Source organism: Natrix helvetica (genome assembly GCF_964273705.1).
Source record: "Natrix helvetica genome assembly, chromosome: 11".
Lineage (NCBI taxonomy): Eukaryota > Metazoa > Chordata > Lepidosauria > Squamata > Natricidae > Natrix > Natrix helvetica.
The window spans coordinates 6,940,725-6,961,560 of NC_138562.1; positions in this window are offsets into that span (position 1 = coordinate 6,940,725).

Below are 20,836 nucleotides of genomic sequence, written 5' to 3' on the forward strand. Positions count from 1 at the left end.
CTTGTTATAACTTCAAACAATTGCTATGTAAGTGGAAGTTACCTGTAGTTAGCCAAATATCTTCTGCTTTGGATCGGGGACCAAAACATCAACATTGCCAGCGCATTGCTACCAGCTGTTCCTGAGCCTTAAAGTTCCCCCAGTTGGTATCAGCAGCAAAGCTGTGTCTGGAATATACGAACCCCGAGCAGAATTAAGGGAGGGGGTGGAAGTATGCATGTAGTTCGTTTATTTTGGGTTTCAATAAAGAGTGGGTGGCCATTTCCCACGAATTGATGTTCCTGGTTTCCGGCCAAGGGACTTTCAGCAGACTCAGAAAGGGATGTGGGAAAAATATTTTCTTCCTTGCTGATGTTTTCAAACAAATGAGCTCTTGGGGGAATCTGATGCATTACGGAATTCCAAGTCACACCTTTGTAATCTAAACTGTCTTTTTTTTTAAAGAAAAAAAATCCCTTAAAGCTCGTGGAACTTCAGTGAACTTTCCTCCATAGCTCTCTAAGGCTCCATGTGTTGTTATACGGTGCCTCCTGGGAGAAATTCAGTGTTCCACATATTTTACTATCTGCAAACATGGGAATGTCTTTGAAGAATCCCTAAATGAATGGTGCTAAGTCGAGGACTACCTGTACCTCCAGATCGGTCATGGGGTTCAAAAAATTTTACTACTGGTTCTGTGGGCATGGCTTGGTGTGCGTGGCAGGGGAAGGATACTATCAAATCCCCATTTCCTCTCCACTCCAGGGGAAGGATACTGCAAAATCCCCATTTCCTCTCCACTCCAGGGGAAGGATACTGCAAAATCCCCAATCTCTCTCCACTCCAGGGGAAGGATACTGCAAAATCCCCATTCCCTCCCCACTCCAAGGGAAGGATACTGCAAAATCCCTATTCCCTCTCCACTCCAAGGGAAGGTTACTGCAAAATCCCTATTCCCTCCCCCCTCCAGGGGAAGAATACTGCAAAATCCCCATTCCCTCCCCACTCCAAGGGAAGGTTACTGCAAAATCTCCATTCCCTCCCGATCAGCTGGGACTTGGGAGGCAGAGAATAGATGGGGGCAGGGCCAGTCAGAGGTGGTATTTAACCGGTTCTCCGAACTACTCAAAACTTCTCCTAACGGTTCTCCAGAACTGGTCAGCTGGATACCACCTCTGCTCCAGATCTACTGCAAATCAGTCAGCAGGAAGGGAGGCAGGCAGGCAGGCACAGAAGTGGGTATAACAGTATGCTTTTCCATAGCTTTCTTGGCAATCCCAGAGATGCTTTTCCAAAAGACAACTGAAGTTTCTTTCCCCCCCCTTTAAAAACATTTCGCTTCTCCAAGAAACTTCTTCAGTTCAGAAGCAAAACATTTCCAAGGAAAAACAAGCCAAGAAAGTCCAGTTGCCTTTTGGAAAAACTCTCTTGGGATGGCCATGACCTGGATGGTGGAGAGTCTCCAAAGACAGCTTCCTCAAGCAGTGCCAATTTTTTCCCCAATGAAACCTTGATTTGTTCCTTGAATGAAAACCACAGGGATGTATTGACCTTACTGATATCTAAAGGTAAAAGTTCCCCTCGCACACATGTGCTAGTTGTTCCCGACTCTAGGGGGCGGTGCTCATCTCCATTTCTAAGCCGAAGAGCCAGCGCTGTCCGAAGACATCTCCGTGGTCATGTGGTCGGCATGGCTAAATGCCGAAGGCGCACAGAACGCTGTTACCTTCCCACCAAAGGTGGTTCCTATTTTTCTACTTGCATTTTTTACGTGCTTTCGAACTCCTAGGTTGGCAGAAGCTGGAACAAGTAATGGGAGCTCACTCCGTTACGCGGCGCTCAGGATTCGAACCGCCAAACTGCCTTTCTGATCGACAAGCTCAGCATCTGAGCCACTGAGCCATCATGTCCCTTTGCTGATATCTAGGCCTGAGCAAAAAAAAAAAAGTTCAGCAAAGGTACTTTGAAAAGCATCTCATCAGAAACAAAGCGTCTCTCCCTGTCCCTGGCTGAGGACCCAAATGTGTGCTCAAAGCAGCCCCGCTTGCTTCACGAGGGAAGGACATGTAGATGTGCAAACAGCTGGGGGCACCTGGGGACAACTTGCAAGGCAGCTGTGCCACCCTGGCCAAGAACGTATTTACTTATTTTACTTTTATTTAGATTTTTATACCGCCCCCTCTCCCCAAAGGGACTTGGGGCGGTGTACAGTCGAATAAAAACACATCAATAAATAGAAGATACAAACACAAAGAGGAGGCAATAAGAAACTGTACATTTCTGAAGTAAAGTAGTTAAAAGCAATATTTAAATACCCTAAAAATACCCAATTAAAATATCTGCCAGGAGGTAGAATAGAAACTATAAATGGGCCAGGCTGGCTAAACGGAACAGGTGAGTCTTCAATTTTTGTCGAAAGGAGCGGAAGTCGGTGGTGGTTCTGATATCGGGGGGAGGTCATTCCAGAGGGTTGGGCCCATCACAGAGAAGGCTCTACTCCTAGGCGCCGCCCGTTGGCATTGCATCTGCTTTAACATGTAGAAAAATAGGAACCACCTTTGGTGGGAAGGTAACAGCGTTCCATGCGTTTTCGGCGTTTAGTCATGCCAGCACATGACCACAGAGACGTCTTCAGACCCCGCTGGCTCTTCGTGATGAGCATCGCCCTCTAGAGTCGGGAATGAGTAGCACATATGTGCGAAGGGAACCTTTACCTTAGCCTAATATCTAATACATGAAAACAAAGTAATGTTTTTATGAAATGGAGAAATTGGTTCTACAGTAGTACAAGGCTAAAACAAAACAAACAAAAAAAAAGAATTAAATGATCGTGAGCATCTTTCTGGGGGGGAAAACGGGTCTTTTTTTGAAGTCAAAGGGCAGAGGCCTTTCTGAACGGTAGGCAGGAAGAGGAAATCAATAGAAATGTTCTCTTAGAAAGAGGTTGAGAGAATAATTCAATGAAACGAATTGCTGGCCAATGTGGAGCTGAAACCAGGGATCTCCTTCTGTGCATAAGGTGGAATTCGCTGATGGGATTCACAGCTACAAGATAATTAGTTTAGATCAGGGGTGTCCAAACTTGAAAACTTTTAAGACTTGTGGAATTCTGGGAGTTGAAGTCCACATGTCTGGTTGGCTGGCTGGCCTGGCTGAAGTCCACATATCTGTACATGGCTGGCTGGGGAATTCTGGAAGTTGAAGTCCACATGTCTTAAAGTTCCCAAGTTTGGACACCCCTGGTTTAGATGGTGTTAAAAGGGAATTAGGTGAAGCCATGAAAGAGTTTGAGTTTGAGTTTTGAGTTTATTCAATTTATAAACCGCCCCCTCTCCCCGCAGGGACTCGGGGCGGTGTACAGACATCACATATAAAAACAACATAGCATAACACGAAGACCCAGACAAACAACATAAACATACAGTCTGTATATTAACCCAAACTAATTAATAGTTAAGAACAATCTAAAACCAATTAAAACCCCAAGATTTAAAATTTAAAAAGCCATCCAGGAAGGTCAGTAATGGATGTTACTTATAATTACAATTGGGCCAGGCCGGCTAGTCGGAATAGGTGGGTCTTGAGTTTCTTACGGAAGGAGCGGAGATCAACGGTAGTTCTAATATCGGGGGGGAGGTCATTCCAGAGGGTTGGGCCCATCACAGAGAAGGCCCTACTCCTGGGCGCCGCCCGCCCGCATTGCTTAGCGGAAGACACACGGAGGAGTCCCTCTCTGTGAGAGCGGATTGGTCGTAGGGATGTATGGGGTAGAATGCGATCCCGCAGATAACTAGGTCCTGAGCCATGGAGCGCTTTAAAGATGACAATCAACACCTTGAAACGCACCCAAAAAGCCACAGCCAGCCAGTGCAGCTCGCGCAGGAACGGTGTTACATGGGAGTACCTAGTACTCCCCATAAATGCCGGCGCGGCTGCATTCTGAACCAGCTGGACCCTACGGGTGCATCTCAAGGGGAGCCCCATGTAGAGAGGGAGGGAAAGAGCCGTGAGGTGTGAACGGCTAATAGCTAAATGAAAGCCAAGGTTCAGTAAAGGTCAAAGGTCCCCCTTGCACATATGTGCTAGTCGTTCCCAACTCTAGGGGGCGGTGCTCATCTCCGTTTCAAAGCCGAAGAGCCAATGCTGTCCAAAGACATCTCTGTGGTCATGTGGCCAGCACGACTAAACGCAAAAGTTGCACGGAACGCTGTTACCTTCCCGCCAAAAGTTGTTCCTATTCTACTACTTGCATTTTTACGTGCTTTTGAACTGCTGTGTTGGCAGAAGCTGGGACAAGTCACGGGAGCTCACTCCATTATGCGGCACTTGGGATTCGAACCGCTGAACTGCTGGTCTTTTTGTTCGACAAGCTCAGCATCTTAGCCACTGAGCCACCACATCCCTTGTTTTAGTTAAAACTAAAAATGTATTAACATCATGTAAAAGTAGGTAACATTATCAGTGCTAGACAAAAAGACCAAAAAAGCCTTGCTCATCAGCAATGAATAGTAACAAACTCAGCGTCTTAGCCACCAAGCCACCACGTCCCTTTAAGGTTACCTTTAAAGGTTCATTAGAGGTAGCCAGTTAGTTGCTGGGGGGCAAACAGACAATGATCACACCAGATGTTTTGTTGAAGTCTTGTGAGCTCTTGTAAGAATCTGGAGAAACAGTCCAGGAATCAAACTACAGGGACTCCTGGATTTATCATCAAACTGAGTCCAAATGGGTAAGTGAGGCATTTTACGACCTTCCTTGCCACAATTGTTAAGTGGATCACTGCAGTTGCTAAGTTAGTAACAGGGTTGTTAAATGAATCAGATTTTCCCATTGAGCTAATCCTACAGGGATCTTTTGAGATTCCTATATTTACAGTGGTAACAACTCTCATGTCTAAATATCCTTCCAACATTCTTTTAATAGCAATAGTGCTTAGACTTATATACCGCTTCACAGTGCTTTTACAGCCCTCTCTAAGCTGTTTACAGAGTCAGCCTATTGCCCCCAACAATCTGGGTGCTCATTTACCCACCTCGGAAGGATGGAAGGCTGAGTCAACCTTGAGCAAATGAGAATCGAACTGCTGGCAGTCGGCAGAGCCTACAATACTGCATTCTAACCAGGAAGGGCAATAGCAATAGCACTTAGACTTATATATTGCTTCCCAGTGCTTTACAGCCCTCTCTAAGCAGTTTACAAAGTCAGCATCTTGCCCTCAACGATCTGGGTCCTCATTTTACCTACCTCGGAAAGATGGAAGGCCGAGTCAACCTTGAACCGGTGAGATGTTAAGAAGATGTTGGATAGCCATTTGTCTGAAATGTTATGGAGTTTCCTGCCTAGGCAGGGGGTTGGACTAGAAGACCTCCAGGGTCCCTTCCAACTCTGCTATTGTATTGTATTGTATTTTTGCACAGATTTGAACTGCCGAATTGCAGAGCTAAATGCCATTTGAACTCTGCTCCAGTTACAGTTCATTGGGATAAATCTCATTAGAGCCATGAAACTTAGCTTTACTCGCAAGAAAATTGTTCGGTTGAAGTGGAATATGCCTTCAAAACAAACTTTTGATAGAGTGGGTTTGATATAAAAGAGCTCTCCCTTCCCTCCCCCCACAAGAAACACTTCTGTATTTTTCTCGGTTGACGCCAGATTCTTGTTTTTCAAAACTTTGCAGTCGTTCAGCTTTACTTTGATGTGCTGCTGTGCAAGCAAGGTCGTTTTGACACACAGGTCAAGGGTACGTCTTGTTTCACAAACCCAACAGCTCTTTCAAAGTCTTTCTATCAGTTTTTAGTAGACTAACCTGTTGCTCTGATTGCCAGAGAGTCAGAAGAAAGGTTAAGAAGTTCCAGAGATGCCGTGAGATGGTTTTGTTTTTCTCCAAAATTCCTTTGGACTCAGTTTCATCTCACCAGTTGTAAAGACTGCTGAAGGTCTTCTTGAGATGTTTGCACGAACAGGCTGAAACGTCCAAGGTAGGGGCTGACAAGACAGTCGATTTTGGAATGGGGAGGGTATACCCTCAACTTACAACCATTCATTTAGTGACAGTTCAAAGTTACAATGGCTTGGAGAAATGTGATGGACTGTTTTTCAGTTACAACCAGGGGTGGGTTCCTTCTGGCATTACTAGTGGTTTGGAGCCCCAATTTTTTTCCTCCGCACACGTGCGCATTTGCACTTAAAAAGGTCTGCGCATGTTCACAACATTAAAAAAAAAAAGGGGGGGGGAAATTACATTTTTTTCAATGAAGATTGTTCCGCTCATGTGCAGAAGAGAAAATCAAGATGGCACCGCTGAGGTTGGAACTGGTCACGTGTCCGGCCGAGTTACTACCTATTCGGCCGAAGCACTTCGAACCGGTAGAAGCCCACCTCTGGTTACGACCTTTGCCACATCCCCATGATCACATGATCAAAATTCAGCTGCTTGGCAACTGGTTCATATTTATGACTGAAGATCACACAATCACCTTTTGTGATCTTCTGGCAAGCAAAGACAACGGGGAAGCCAGATTCACTTGAGAACTGGGTTACTAAATTATCAATTGCAGTGATTCGATTAACAACTGTGGCAAGAAAGGTCATAAAATGTGGCAAAACTCACCTGTCTCACTTAACAACAGAAGTTTTGGACTGAAGTGCGGTCAAAGTCAAGGACTATCTATATAAGTGTACTCATATTTAATATTTTCCAAGTAATAGCTACTCAAACTACCAAAATAAACCTGGCACTTTCTGCCACTTAAGATACCTTATTCCTGTGATGGCGAACCTATGGCACGCGTACCACAGGTGGCATGCGGAGCCATTTCCTAGGGCATGCAAGGCGTTGTCCTGTCAGCTCCAGCGCGCCAGCTGATTTCTGCCTTCATTTCCGGCCGTTTTTCGCCCTCAGGAGGCTGAAAAACAATCCAACATGCAAACCGGAGGTTCGGGAACGGACTTCCAGTTTGTGTGTTGGGCCATTTTTCTCCCTCTGAAGGCTTCAAGGAAGCCACCTGTAGCCTCCGGAGTGCGAAAAACTGCCCAATACGCAAACCAAAAGTTCGGGAATGGACTTCCAGTTTGCGTGTTAGGCAGTTTTTCGCCCTCCGGAGGCTTCAAGAGGCTTCCCTGAAGCCTCCAAAGGGTGAAAAATGGCACAACATACAAACCAGAAGTCAGAAAACAGGCAGTTTCCGGCCTCCAGAGGGCCTCCGGGTGGGGGGAGAGGTCATTTTTGCCCTCCCTAGGTTCCTAGAAAGCCGTGCACGCATGTGTGGGGCAGAGGGGGGTGTCCCATGTTCATGCATAGAGGGCATGGCGAGGGGGCATTGTTATGGGGGTGGGCACGTGAGCATGTGAAATAGTGCGCACGCTCGTGCTTTTGGCACCCGTTGCGAAAAAGATTCGCCATCACTGCCTTCTTCCTTCCACAACAAGTGTCCATGGAGAGAATAAAAAGTGGAATTGTGATTACAACCTCCCAATGGAAGAAAACCAACCTGTTTTTTTTACAGAGGGGGCTTCCCTCCTGCAGTCACAGCCCCCATTTTTTATGCCAAGGGCGCAGCAAAATGAGCAGAATCCTGACAAAGAAGTAGATGGAGCCGAGGACAAAAATCAACTGACATTTCACATGCATTTCACGAGGAAGGAAAATAAAATTGCAATCGATTTTTTCCAAAATGGCAGGGAAATCTGTAGCCTACCGGCACTGCTATGTGTCTATTAGGCAGGCATTCAGTCCAACAGGTGGAGGAGTCAACAAGTCGTTGTCAGGAAGGGCTCATTGATTTAAAAATGTTATGGGACAGGGGAACAAAACCCAGCATGATGTACAAAGAATGTCACCGTATTAGAAGTGATAGGAAAAGGTTTCCTGCAACTTTTTATTCGGTTGCCTCAGTTGTGGTACCTTTTGAGACTTGTTGAACCAAGAGGTTTGAACATAAAAGCCTAGGCAACACTTCTTGTCTTTCCAAATTTGATTTATTTCGTTGAGAAGAATACAACGTAGAAACTGATGTGGCAGTATGACTTTTCCAATTAATTCCACCTTATATCCTGCTGCTAACATGTTTTTAAAACTTTGCAGTTATACCCCACAGATGCTTGCTTTAATTTTTCAGATGTGGTTGTTAGATAATATTCCAATAACAATAACAACAACAACAACAACAACAACAACAACAACAACAACAGTGATATCCATTGTCATCAGGGCACTTGGTACCATGTCCAAGAATTTTATAAAACACATCAAGAAATTGCAGCTTCCTGCAATAACACCAGCGGAACTGCAAAAAACTGTGCAACTCGGAAGATGCATTTTTGAATGTTCAGTTGATTGAATTTCATGTTTAATGAAATAATAATAATAATAATAATAATAATAATAATAATAATAATAATAATAATAAATCGTACATCATATATTTTAAGAAGGTACTTGGCTGATACCTAGGATGCTGGCAGCAACCCATATCAACCATCAGTGGTATTTGTGATGCATTTTTGAATGTTCAGTTGACTGAGTTTCATGTTCAATGAAGAAAGTATATAATAGTAGTAGTAGTAGTAGTAGTAGCAGCAGCAGTAGTAGTAGTAGTAGTACTGGTGCCAAAATCCGTATTCCTGAACACCAGGTTGATCATATCACTCCCACTGTTAGAGAACAGTGGATAATTCACACACATCTCAATCAAGAACAATACAAGCAATTGTTTTGTTCGCAATTACACAATGGAATTGTCCATAATGAAAGAATTGCATATAAGTAATTCAGGACCCATTTTTCCATCATCATTTTTTAAAATTAATTGCAATTATTGTGGGTTCAGTCCAGGTACAATAAGAAATCAATGATACCTGAATTTGCATTATTCCAACTAGCTGTAAGAAATCTACCTGAAGTATAAAATAGTCTGAATCTAATGATTTGATTGCTGCAATCATTATTCATCTTCTAGTCTACATTTTTGTTAAAAATTGGGTGGAAAGTAAATCTTGATAATAAATGATTAACAAGAGTAAATAAATGTTGTCCCTGACAACAGAATCTCAAGCTGCAGTTACTGTAAATATTAGATGATGCACAGTTCCCCTTGTTCCTTCAGTGTACTAAAAATATTTTTTTTTCTCACTACATTTTACTGCTGTAATAGTTTATTTAAAAGAACACTTTTTAAAAAGTTTGCTATGAAATTAGTTGAAACTCTGATAACTCAAAAGAATCGCATCTGTGTTAAGTCAAAGTTTCTCCCTTCTCATAAACCTAGGGTATAAACCTTTTAAAAAAACCTTATAAAAGGTAGCTTATACATTTTTGTGCAAAATATGTAACTACCGAATAAGCAAGGAGCAAATCAGGAAGATGCTTGAGAGAGGGTAAATCTAGTCTTGGGACGTGGGCAAATGTGCATGTATTTCCAAAAATATGAAATAAAAAGTACATAGAATTCCACCTTTGCGTGCTGCTGATAAATTTACATTTATCAGGAAAGATATGTTTTGGATTGTTGCTTTAGCTGAATTTCCAAAGTGTAATTTATAGCATAGTTCTAAAACTGATTTTCAAACGGAGAAAGAATAAAAATCGGGGGAGGGGGCATCCATTTTGGTGGGAAGATAGAATAAGAGGAAATCCTAGCTTTGGTCTTCCTTCACGTTTTGCATTAGCTGACTGTCCCTCCCCTCAGCCTTCAAAACTAAGCCATTGGACATCAAAGAGTTACTCTGAGCTAAAATAGAAGAGTGGTGCAGAAACAGCGTAGACATTCAGTTTAAAAAGTCAAGCAAACAGAACTCGGATATCAATTCATCAAATAATTGAAGGAACTTCATAGAACACACTGTCCTGCTTGGAACAAGTTGGGGTTGGGCATATAAAAATGGATCTGGCTGAATGAGTCCCAGTTTGTGCCAGGCGGAAGGGATTCCATGAATGATATGCCACAGCTGAAAAAAAATAAAACCCTTTCTGATCATAACCCATTTAATTTTACATGGTAAAGGCAATCTCATGAACACCTCGACTGATGCAGGTGGCTTCTAGATCCTAAGGTGTCAGGACGCGCTTCCTTAGCTTTTGAGAATATGACAGCTTCATCCAACCCCATCTATCAATGCCAGGGAGGAAACTCATGGTCTGCCGTTACGCCTTTCCCCTAATCCCAGTTTGAAAAGCGAAGAGGTCAAAGTGGAGATTCTCAATCACCATGGCTGTCCCAAAAGACTTCCTTGAGAATGTTTTGTGTCCCGTGGCAGATCCGGGACAGGCTTTAGGTACCAAACTTGGCAACTGTTCAACCTTTTCCGTGGAAGTTCATTGTTTGTTTGGCAGATGTTTAGCGCTTTCTCCACTTCCTTCAGATTAAATGTTCTTTGGAAAGATAATCAGTCCTATCTTCTGGTGGAAATTTACACCAAGACTGTCCACATTCTAGTACAACAAGCTTCTCTTCCTGGGGGTTCTCAGGGGCTCGGGAGAACCTCTAGTGAAGATTCTGTGCAGTTTGGAGAACCCTCAAATCCCACTCCTGGCTGGCTCTGCCCACCCCTCCCCTCCCAGGAGTCCCCACGCAGCCTGTTGTGGATGCAGGTAAGTGCAGGACACGTGTGGAGGCTCGGGGGGAGCAAAAAACAGGCCTACCGGAAGTTCGGGAAGGCTGGAAACGGGCTCGTTTCTGGTCTCCGGAGCCTGGGGAGGCTGTTTTCACTCTCCTGGAGGCTCCAGGAGCGCCTCCAGAGCCTGGGGAGGGCACAAATGCCCCCCACCTGCTGTGGTGCAGGCGGTCGACCAGGCCACACCCACAATGGCCAGGCCCACCCAGCAACCGGGCAGAGAACCCCTTGCTAAAATTTTTGAAGCCCACCCCTGATAAAAACTTACAGCCAGTATAACCAACCATGCTAAGGCCCCATCATTAACCAGTTGAGTATGGAAAAAGCCTGAGCTAATGATACGATCATGACTAAGTAGCTTGAATACCTACAGTCCGTTTTAACCTCTTATCCCAAAGGTCTTTTGTCAAAAGGCAACTGGGCTTTTCTTGATTGTTCCCTGAAAATGTTTTGCTCCTCATCCAAAAAGCTGCTTCAATTCGGAACGGAATTGAACAGACTGTAAGTTATTCAGACTATTTAGTCCCTCCCAGCTCTATTCCGATTGAGAATTGAATTGATTGAGAATTCTGTCTTCAGCTGGCTGTCCAGAGCCCTCCCGTGTTAGTTACCCTTCCACTGTACACCCTGTCCTAGTACAAATTTCACCAAAGCCAATATACATGCATACAGAGAAACTCTGCGGGGCTGTTTATCCTAGTACCATGTGCGCGAGAACTGAATACCCATCCCCCTCTACACCAGCTTACAAAACAAACTTCCTGCTGGCCACACGGGCGAGAGTCCACGGGGACTGGCTGTGGGCCAAGGGAGCATGTTCATTTATGCAATGGAGAATGGAGAGGGATGACTGAGAGGGCCTTTAAGGAACAACTGTTTATCTGAGCCACTCCCGAAGTTACTATACGTAGGGGAGCTCTGCCCAGGACTACAAGGGGTAGTCACAGCATCATCGTAAGAATCTGAAATGTGTAAACAGCTTCAGAGCATCTGGTGGATTGTCTCTTTCTGAACATTTGGCACATGACGGACTTTCAATGCACGGGCATTCTGTGTCCTTCTTCCACAGGCGAACAGCATGTGGTGCTCTTCGGGAAATGGCCCACAATAAACAGAGTTTGTGTTGACAGTGAGAGCCACCGGGATTACGGTTTTCTTTCAGTTCTTTCGTCTGAATTGTTCTAAATTAGCAACTTTATATTTGGTTTATCACGTGGTTTACATTTCAGGTGAACTTTAACGTATCCATGAAGTTTCTGCCATGCTTATCTGACATCTACAATCCCATTACAAAGGGCTGCTATTAAATGTAAGGAAAAATCCCCCTTAGATTCCGGCTTCAGGGGAAAGGGGATTTTTAATTATTATTTTTGTACTGTTCCTCATAGACCTCTTTTTTATTACAGTACCATTGAGATTGGTCTTCTAGTTTTGCATTGCAAGTTTTTCTCTATTCATCTTATTTCAGATTTTGGTTGCATCCTTAATGCCTTTCCATGCTTGTTCCATAGGACACTGGCACAAAGTTGGGACATTCCCATGATTTCTCAGGTTTCCTAAATAGATCCCTTGTTCTTTCTAGTTTGTTGTTTTCTATTTGTCTTCACTCTGTGTTCAGATACAACTCTTTATCTCTTTTCACCTGTTGCTGGATTATGTTCTTTAATTTTCCCTGGATCATTCTGGCTTTTGCCAGTTTTTCTCCCCTCCTAGCTATTTTTATGGCCTTGTTTGATATCCTGTATGTTGTTGCCACTGGCACGGTTATATATTTGCTGGCTTTCAGTTTTATGCTTTTGATGTGGCCAAAAGACTAAATCAGTAAAAGTTGTATTCTGTTCTGTTCTAGTCTATTGTAGTCCATCCCCTTTTACAGTCATTTAACTTCTTGCCACAATTCCTTGTGGTCCTGTCCACTAGGTGCAAGAATTCTACATACTTCTGGAATGGATTCTAGGTTGCACCTAATTGGGATCGTGTCTTTTCTAGTCCTTTTCAGTCAGGTGTCTATTTCTGTGGTTAAGAACTGAAGGACTGAATCAGTCATCACACTGACTGATTGTGCAATTCAGCTGAGAGCTTTTCCATTGTTGCTACAGAAGGTGAAATTTATTTGATGTAGAAAGGTCCAGGTGTAGAGCCATTTTTTGTGCTGTTGAAAGGTGTGTCGCACAGCTTACTTTCTATACCGAGGTCTATTCGTCTAATAAGGCTCCTACTTCAATTTTTTTTAATGTTTTCCATACAGGGCTCTCTTCAACTTTTGCATTAAAGTTGCCAATTATGAGAACACCTGCCTTTGGTGTTTAATCCCCGTAACATTCCATGGACTTCTTCAGCATCCATTGTTGGTGAATACACCTGTATACTCATGAAACCGAATGGCTACACTTGGATCTTAATGGGAATTATTATGTTACTGACTGGGTATATTTTATTACGAACCATGTAGTGGCCTAGTGGTGAAGATACTTGCCTCCCATTCGGAAGATTGTTCAATTCTAAGTAAGGCAGATGTTTCACTCCTAAAGCTCAAAGAAAAAAAAATCTGCTGTGAATTCTGTGTGGCCTCAGGAAGGGCACCCAGCTGGTAAATGCTCAGATCCATCTAGTTCAGGGGTGTCCAAACTTGGGAACTTTAAGACTTGTGGACTTCAACTCCCAGAATTCCCCAGCCAGCTGGGGAATTCTGGGAGTTGAAGTCCACAAGTCTTAAAGTTCCCAAGTTTGGACACCCCTGATCTAGTTGCTCCGACTGGGATGAGGGATTACAGGATCGTAAAAAATGAGGGATGAGGTATTACGTAATGAGGGATTACAGGATCGTAAAAAAGGGAGCTTGGGTATATCTTATTACAGTGCAGTGATATGCTTGAGGATGATAATTGTTACTCCATTTTTTTTTCTGTTTCATTTCTGGAATACAAGTTTGAATTCATTTGAGTGCCATTCTTGTTTGCTTACCTCTAGACTGATGTCCTAATTGGTGTCATATACAAACACTACCGTACAGGTACTCGTTTAACAATCACAATCAGGACCAACAACTTAAGTCATTAAGTGAACCGGTGGCTAAGTGGAACTTCAGTTTCCCTATGTTTTACAGAACTGTGAAGGTCCCAAATATGAAGATTGGTTGGGATTACATTTTCATTACTGTCATCATTAGAGTCAATAAACCAGGGCTACCTGTAATTGTGTGAATAGAGATCATTTTATTTTTGTTTATTCTTAATTATACAAGGAGCCAGACCAGATAGATTCTTTCACATCTCTTGCTATTGTCTATGATTTCCACAATGTGGCTTTATGTACTCACATTGGGATATCATTATTGGAGGTGGCTTCACTTTCAATGGAAATTATTCCATGAACCAAAAAAATACAATTTTAAATTAGATCACCACTTTTCCACCCCCCAAGAGATGGGAAAATTTGGAATTTGCACGAAGCTGTTCTTTCCACATGTCCTAAAGTTAAACCCTCTTCATTTTGGCAGCTCCTCTTTGGGAAAAGGGCTAAACACCTTTTCCAAAATACCTTGCCTAATTAAATAAAATGTATTACTAGGAAATGGGTGGATTTTGTACAAGTCAATTGGTTGAATCCTACTTAATATTCTGAATTATAGAAAGGTTCAGTGAATTTACAGCCTGTGTAATCCCTGGGTCTGTAAACAGGAAATGCTAATCAAGCAGTTATTTTCCTATAGGTAAAAAAAACCTGTCATGGCAACTGTCAAAACAAGTCAATGGACTAAGAAGAAAAAGCAAGTAAACAAATGTTTTCTGGGAATGTTTTTTTCCACATTGCTTTCAGCAAAAAATTCTGAGTTCAAGAACCTGAATACAGTAAGCCCTAACAACCTTGTGGTAGCAAGAGGAGATAAAACAAAAGCAACATTATACTTAAAAAGGGTTTTTTCATGAACTATCAGGATGTTGTGCTAATTTAATAGTACATTTTCAGAGTATTGTTAATGTTGGATAGTTTGGAGCCCATCCATTCCATTTTACCAGTGCAACTACATTACCTGCCCCATACATCCCTTCGGCCAATTCACTCACACAGAGAGGGACTCCTCCGGGTGCCGTCCACTAGGCTGTGCCAGCGGGCGACGCCTAGGGGAAGGGCCTTCTCTGTGATGGGCCTGACCCTCTGAAATGACCTTCCCCCTGACATTAGAATGACTACGGACCTCCGCTCCTTCCGTCAGAAACTCAAAACCCACCTGTTTCAGCTAGCCGGCCTGGCCTAATTCCAGCTTTCTCACCTCAGTTTTATGTTTAAATTTTTATGATTGGTTTTATGGTCTAAGTTTTTAATTTTTATAAATTTGTACAGGGGCTATTTAAACTAATTTTAGCTATGTATACTATTGTTTGTATGGTTTTGTAAATTTATACCTGTACACCGCCCCGAGTCCCTTCAGGGAGAGGGAGCGGTCTAGAAATCTAATTAAAAACAAAAAACAAAAACAAAAACATTACAACTGAAGCAGGGGTGGGTTACTGCCGGTTTTACTACCAGTTTGCAACCCACGCGCTAGCTTTGCTCGTATGCGCTGTTCAATGTAAATTGTTCTTTGCGCATGTACAGAACAATTTACACTGAACTGCGCATGTGCAGTCACTAAAAACCAAAATGGCAGCGGCACAGCGGTGGCAAGGGAACCAATTTGGGGGGGTGTCAGGCCTGGGTCGCTGCCGATTCTGCGACCCAGGCCTGAATTCCACTATCTGTTCAGCCGAACTGGGCCGAACTGTAAGCAACCCACCTCTGGATTGCAACTGTTTTCACTACAATGTCGTAAGACCTTTGCATGATCTGCTTCTAAATTTGTTTGTAATACAACAAATATATTAAATGCATCCACGGACAAAAATACACCCGCATTTGGGGTGTTTTAAATACTACGTTGCAATAAGAAAATTGCAAATCATTACAATTAAATTATGGGAAATTATGACAATCGGGAGAAGTTGTTTGAATGATTTTGCAATGCCTAAACAATTCAGGAATGTACATCCTTCATATCTGGCCAAAGAAAGTATGCGGATTGGGAAACGTGAAATAGAAAGGGTATTCGAGTGGCAAAACAGCATTCCACTGCTCTAATAGTACATCACATCCTTGATGTTTGGTAGACAGATGACTGTTGGCCTTTAAAAAACTTTGATTGCAATCTTACACGTTTTTTAATAGGGCAAATCTCCCTGAATTGAATAAAGCTTCCTTTCACGTAAGTATGCTTAAAATACTGATACAACAGAGCTATACTACATATAGACAATAGTTATGGACTAGAATTGGAATATAAGTAATATCTGTCATCTATCGTCAAAAGAGTGATTGTCTGGATAAGACTAAACTCCGCAAGAAGCAGGGTTTATGTTCCTGCATGAAGTTCTTCAATGACATTGTGAGAAAGCTAGTAGAAGCAAACTGTACTTCCGCAAAGAATGACTGATTTACATGTGCAACTCAAAGAGTCCTCCATTGAATCGCCTGTATCAAAGGGTGCCACAATAAACAGCATAACTAGGCTTGCTAGTTCAAATTTTTAAAAAAGGGCTGAAAAGGTACCATGCCTGAAAATCCCATAGGAGCCCAAGAAATATCTTGAGATAAGTTCCTTTGGCATAACGTTTTGCTGCCATCTGCAGAGATGCATCTCCTTTCTGGAACTTCACTTTCACTTGTATGGAAGTAGAGGACCAAGGAGAGCGCCACCCATATCTGCTCTTTCACTCTCTAAAGCACAAGATCCGTGTTGATGACTGGACTATGAGGAAGGATCTGTCATGTGGATATCACGGAGCCATGTGTAATAGTGTATACTTAAAGAGCTAAACCAGATCAAAGTTGCATTAACTCCACTAAATCATTAGGCAAATCCTGTAATTTGTTGAATGTAAGCTGGAAAGTCAAAAATGGTGCACCCTAAGCAATGTTTTCCTTTCTGTGAATGAGGACTAACACACAGTGACCCAAACACTTTAATGCCACACAGAGGTAGGGCAGCATAGCCAAGAGATGGGGGGCAGAGCTTAATATTGTTCTTGGTTTTATTGATATTGTGTCTAACCTGAAGGGAAGTTGTAATTTATAACCGATTCTGAATTTGGACATTGTCATCCACTACAAAGTGGTACATTTTCTTATAGATCTTGAATTTCTCCTCTTTTAAATTTATGGTGAAAAAACAATCTCAGGTTTAAAAGGTAAAGGTTCCCCTCGCAGATATGTACTAGTCATTCCCGACTCTAGGGGGCAGTGCTCCTCTCCGTTTCAAAGCCGAAGAGCCAGCACAGATGGAGAATATTTGCAACAAGTACGTATATTTCTCTGTGATAATGTGTTAGAAAATAAAAGACGATTTAGTATTTGTTAATGTTTCTCAAATCTGGAATATGGGATCATCTAATAAAAGCAGAAATTCAAAACAGACCGAAAAAATTGCATTCTTTGCTTCCTTAACTACCCTAACTGGGGAGGCCTCCCAGTGTAGCTGGTTTTCAAGGGGACTTTCAATGGACACTGGTCACACTGGTGAAATGCATGGTATGACTGCCTCCATGTCCTATTTACAGTTAATTACCCAGTGGGAAACTGGAGATGGGACAGAAGGATCTTGGATTAAATCTAGATAAAATCTTGAATTCTCACTGATATACGGTAATTCTGTAAAATGGTTGTATTTTCCCATCAACTCAAATGAAATGAAAATGATTTGTCAGAAGGTGAACACAGAACAGTTGCACAATCTCTAAAGAGGAAGCATTCTCTTTGGCACAATTCAATGCCTTCCTTACAATGGTCTCAGAACTACAATGGCATTTCTTTCTTTGGGGGGGGGGGAGAGCGGTTGAAACTGTAAATTATGTTTCATTCCATTGCCATTTTATGCTACTATACTACACTTTTAGAATTGTTAACCTTAGATAATTCACTGGTTATCTTACTAATGTTTTCAATTTTTCCTCTTATGAACATGTGACCCAATTCTTTTAAACATAGCCAAATTTTACTATCTGTAAAATGAGAGTTGATTCCTTGATAGGGCTAATTTGTTTTACAATTATTGCTTATCTATAGATAACTTGTTTATATTATTAAGCTTCACTGTGTACTGGAAAGAAAGAAAGAAAGAAAAAAAGAAAGAAAGAGCCAGAAAGAAGGAAGGAAAGCAAAGAAAGCTGGAAAAAAGTGGGAGGGAGGGAGGGAGGAAGGGGGAGAAAAAAAGAAAGAAGGAAGAAGGAAGGAAGGAAGGAAGGAAGGAAGGAAAGAAAGAAAGAAAGAAAGAAAGAAAGAAAGAAAGAAAGAAAGAAAGAAAGAAAGAAAGAAAGAAAGAAAGAAAGAAAGAAAGAAAGCTAACCATTTCTGGAATGTGGAATGAGAGGGAAAAGACTTCTTGTCATATTTTCTCACCAAAGTATAAATTATAGCAGAGAAAATGAACAATGAAAATATAGCGAGTAAAATCATCCAAGAAAATGTTCCAAAAGGTAAACTATAAATTTTCCACAAGCAGATAAATATAACAACTAGATACATATAAACAATGTAAAACAAACGTAAACAAACAGCAAACACGCAGTTAATAGAAGAAATCTCTATTTCACTAATGGATAATTCGGTGTATATTCCTGGTGAAACAAAGTATCATCTCCTGTAAACAAAATTAATCTCAGGTCAGGCATATAGTGAGGAATATCTCAAATATTACAAAAATGTGATTAATCTTTGCTTTTCCGATAATACATAGCCTTGAGTTCCTTTCAATTAGATGCCCAAGTTCTAACATTACTGTCTTTCATCAAAAGAGAATTAATTGGATACTTGCATTCCTCTGATGCTTTACATATCTATGAAAATTATTATTATTCAACAAGTTGGTTTTTGCAATGTTCTTTCCTTAACTGCTAGTAGACAGGTAGATTTAAACCAATTGCATTTTCATTATTTGCTCCTCTTTGCTGTGTCACCCAGTTTATGCTCATATTTAAGGGAATACTCATCTTTGTAGTAGTTTTTTTCCAGATACTATCTTATAAAAGTAGTCTGGTGAACAATTTCTACCCTGGCTTTTATCATCCATATTGTTATTTTTTAAAGAGAACCTTTTAAAATAAATCCTCAAAATCAGAAACACAAGCTCTGCAACTTTCTCAAGTATAATGACCTCAGTTTTACTAGAGTTCAGTGCAATGGTTCAACTTTCCATTGTACTTACATCTCCAGTTTAACATTATGCAAATGTACTGAAGGCAATGGACAATTTAATGACAATCAGGAATAATACTCCTTTCCTAAATAGTCTATTAAATCAGGGTTTGGCTGTATAATATTATCCAGAATAAATTATTTTATTTCCTCCATATTTTTCTACTCAGCAAAAGCATTCAAGGCAGCTACCAAAGTATTAAAATGAAGAGAGGCTATAAAGTTAAAAAACAAGGTTTAAAATTAAAAAAGAGGTACTAAAATCACATAATAGTGAAAAAAAATATATGTGGGAGAGAATGAAGACAAAACACATGCAGGTCGGCCCCCAAAGAGCGAAGTGTATTATATTTATGATGATCAAATTTTCTTGGAAAAATTTGAAAAAAAGGCAAATCTGAAAGAGGTTCATAAGGATCAGTTTTTATTTTTATAACCTTTCTTTACAAAGAAAAATTCAAGAACAAAAACTATAAAAACTTCACAATGCAAATTCTAATAAAATATCTAAAATCCTATAAAATATGAATTTATTTTAAAAGGACCATCCAATTTCCATATTTTTCACATGAATGTGGCTGTGCCTCACTGGTGAGGTACACTTTAAATGACCAAAATAAAGGACAAAGGCGACTTTTTGAAAAATAAAACTAAAGGACAGCTTTCTGAAATAAAGGCCTGTCCCTTATAATAAAGGACGGACAGTCCAGATGTTAATACTACAAATACTGTCTTGCTGAAGCCATCAAATGTACCATTTGCTCTCCCATGGTCCTGTAATGGGACAAGGAAAAGAAGGTTGGAAGGAGGCCAGGAGAAAAACAGATTGAAAAACTTGTATTACGTTTATGTCTCACAATTTAAGCAACTCTGTGTGGCTTACAGTAACCAGAAATAACAATATAGATAATTAGAAGTTTAAAAATATTAAAACATTGGGCATTAAAAATTAAAACATCAACATTGTCAGTTAAACTAGCTAAAAAGCATCAATGAAGCGGAGACTTCATCTGGGAGGGCTTAACAGCAAACCAAGTTGAGCAGAAGGCTGCTGACTACGGCCACCCGAGATCCTCCTTGTAACTTGCTTTTCATCAACTTGGCCATGGAAGGCTCCTGGGCCATTTCTTCAACTACCAGCCCTGGAATCTCCAAAGGTTCACCCATCCAAGGTCTAACCAGGGATAACCCAGCTTAGCTTCCAAAGGCTAGGACAAACATTGAGTTGGCCATGTTTGGCCTGAAGACTGGCCCCACTCCTCTGTCCTCTGCAATCAGTGTGTCTGCGTGCGTTGCAGGAGATCCACTTCATTTTGGGGGTGGTGTGTGTCCAGTCCATTCCTTTGCAAGCAGTATGCGTGTTTGTTATGAGCCCCACTCCATTTCTCTGCAGTATTTGTGCCCCGATGTGCCAAGTCCAACTCTACATTCCTCTGCAAACTCTCTCTCTCTCTCTGTATGTCCCATACTATACTGTTAGTAAAGGTAAAGGTTCCCCTCGCACATCTGTGCTAGCCGTTCCCAACTCTAGGGGACAGTGCTCATCTCCGTTTCAAAGCCGAAGAGCCAGCACTGTCTGAAGACGTCTCTGGGGTCATGTGGCCGGCATGACTCAATGCCTTCGGCGCATGGAACACTTACTTTCCCACCAAAGGTGGTCCCTATTTTTCTACTTGCACTTTTTAACATGCTTTCGAACTGCTAGGTTGGCAGAAGCTGGGACAAGGAATGGGAGCTCACTCTGTTATGTGGTGCTAGGGATTTGAACCGCCAAACTGCTGACCTTTCTGATTGACAAGCTCAGCATCTTAGCCACTGAGCCACCGCATCCCTTTCGTTAGTGGTAGACACACCCCAAAACAAGTGTTTCCCGTGTGTCCATTTTAATTCAGATGTTCCTTTGAAGCTGTTTCCTTCAGGCCTCAGGTTCAACCAACGTGATCCTAGTTCCAGACCCAAGGTCTTCTGTAGGGCTGGGGAGAGTAGAGGAGTCAAGGCGCTGGCCGCCATTTTGACTTTT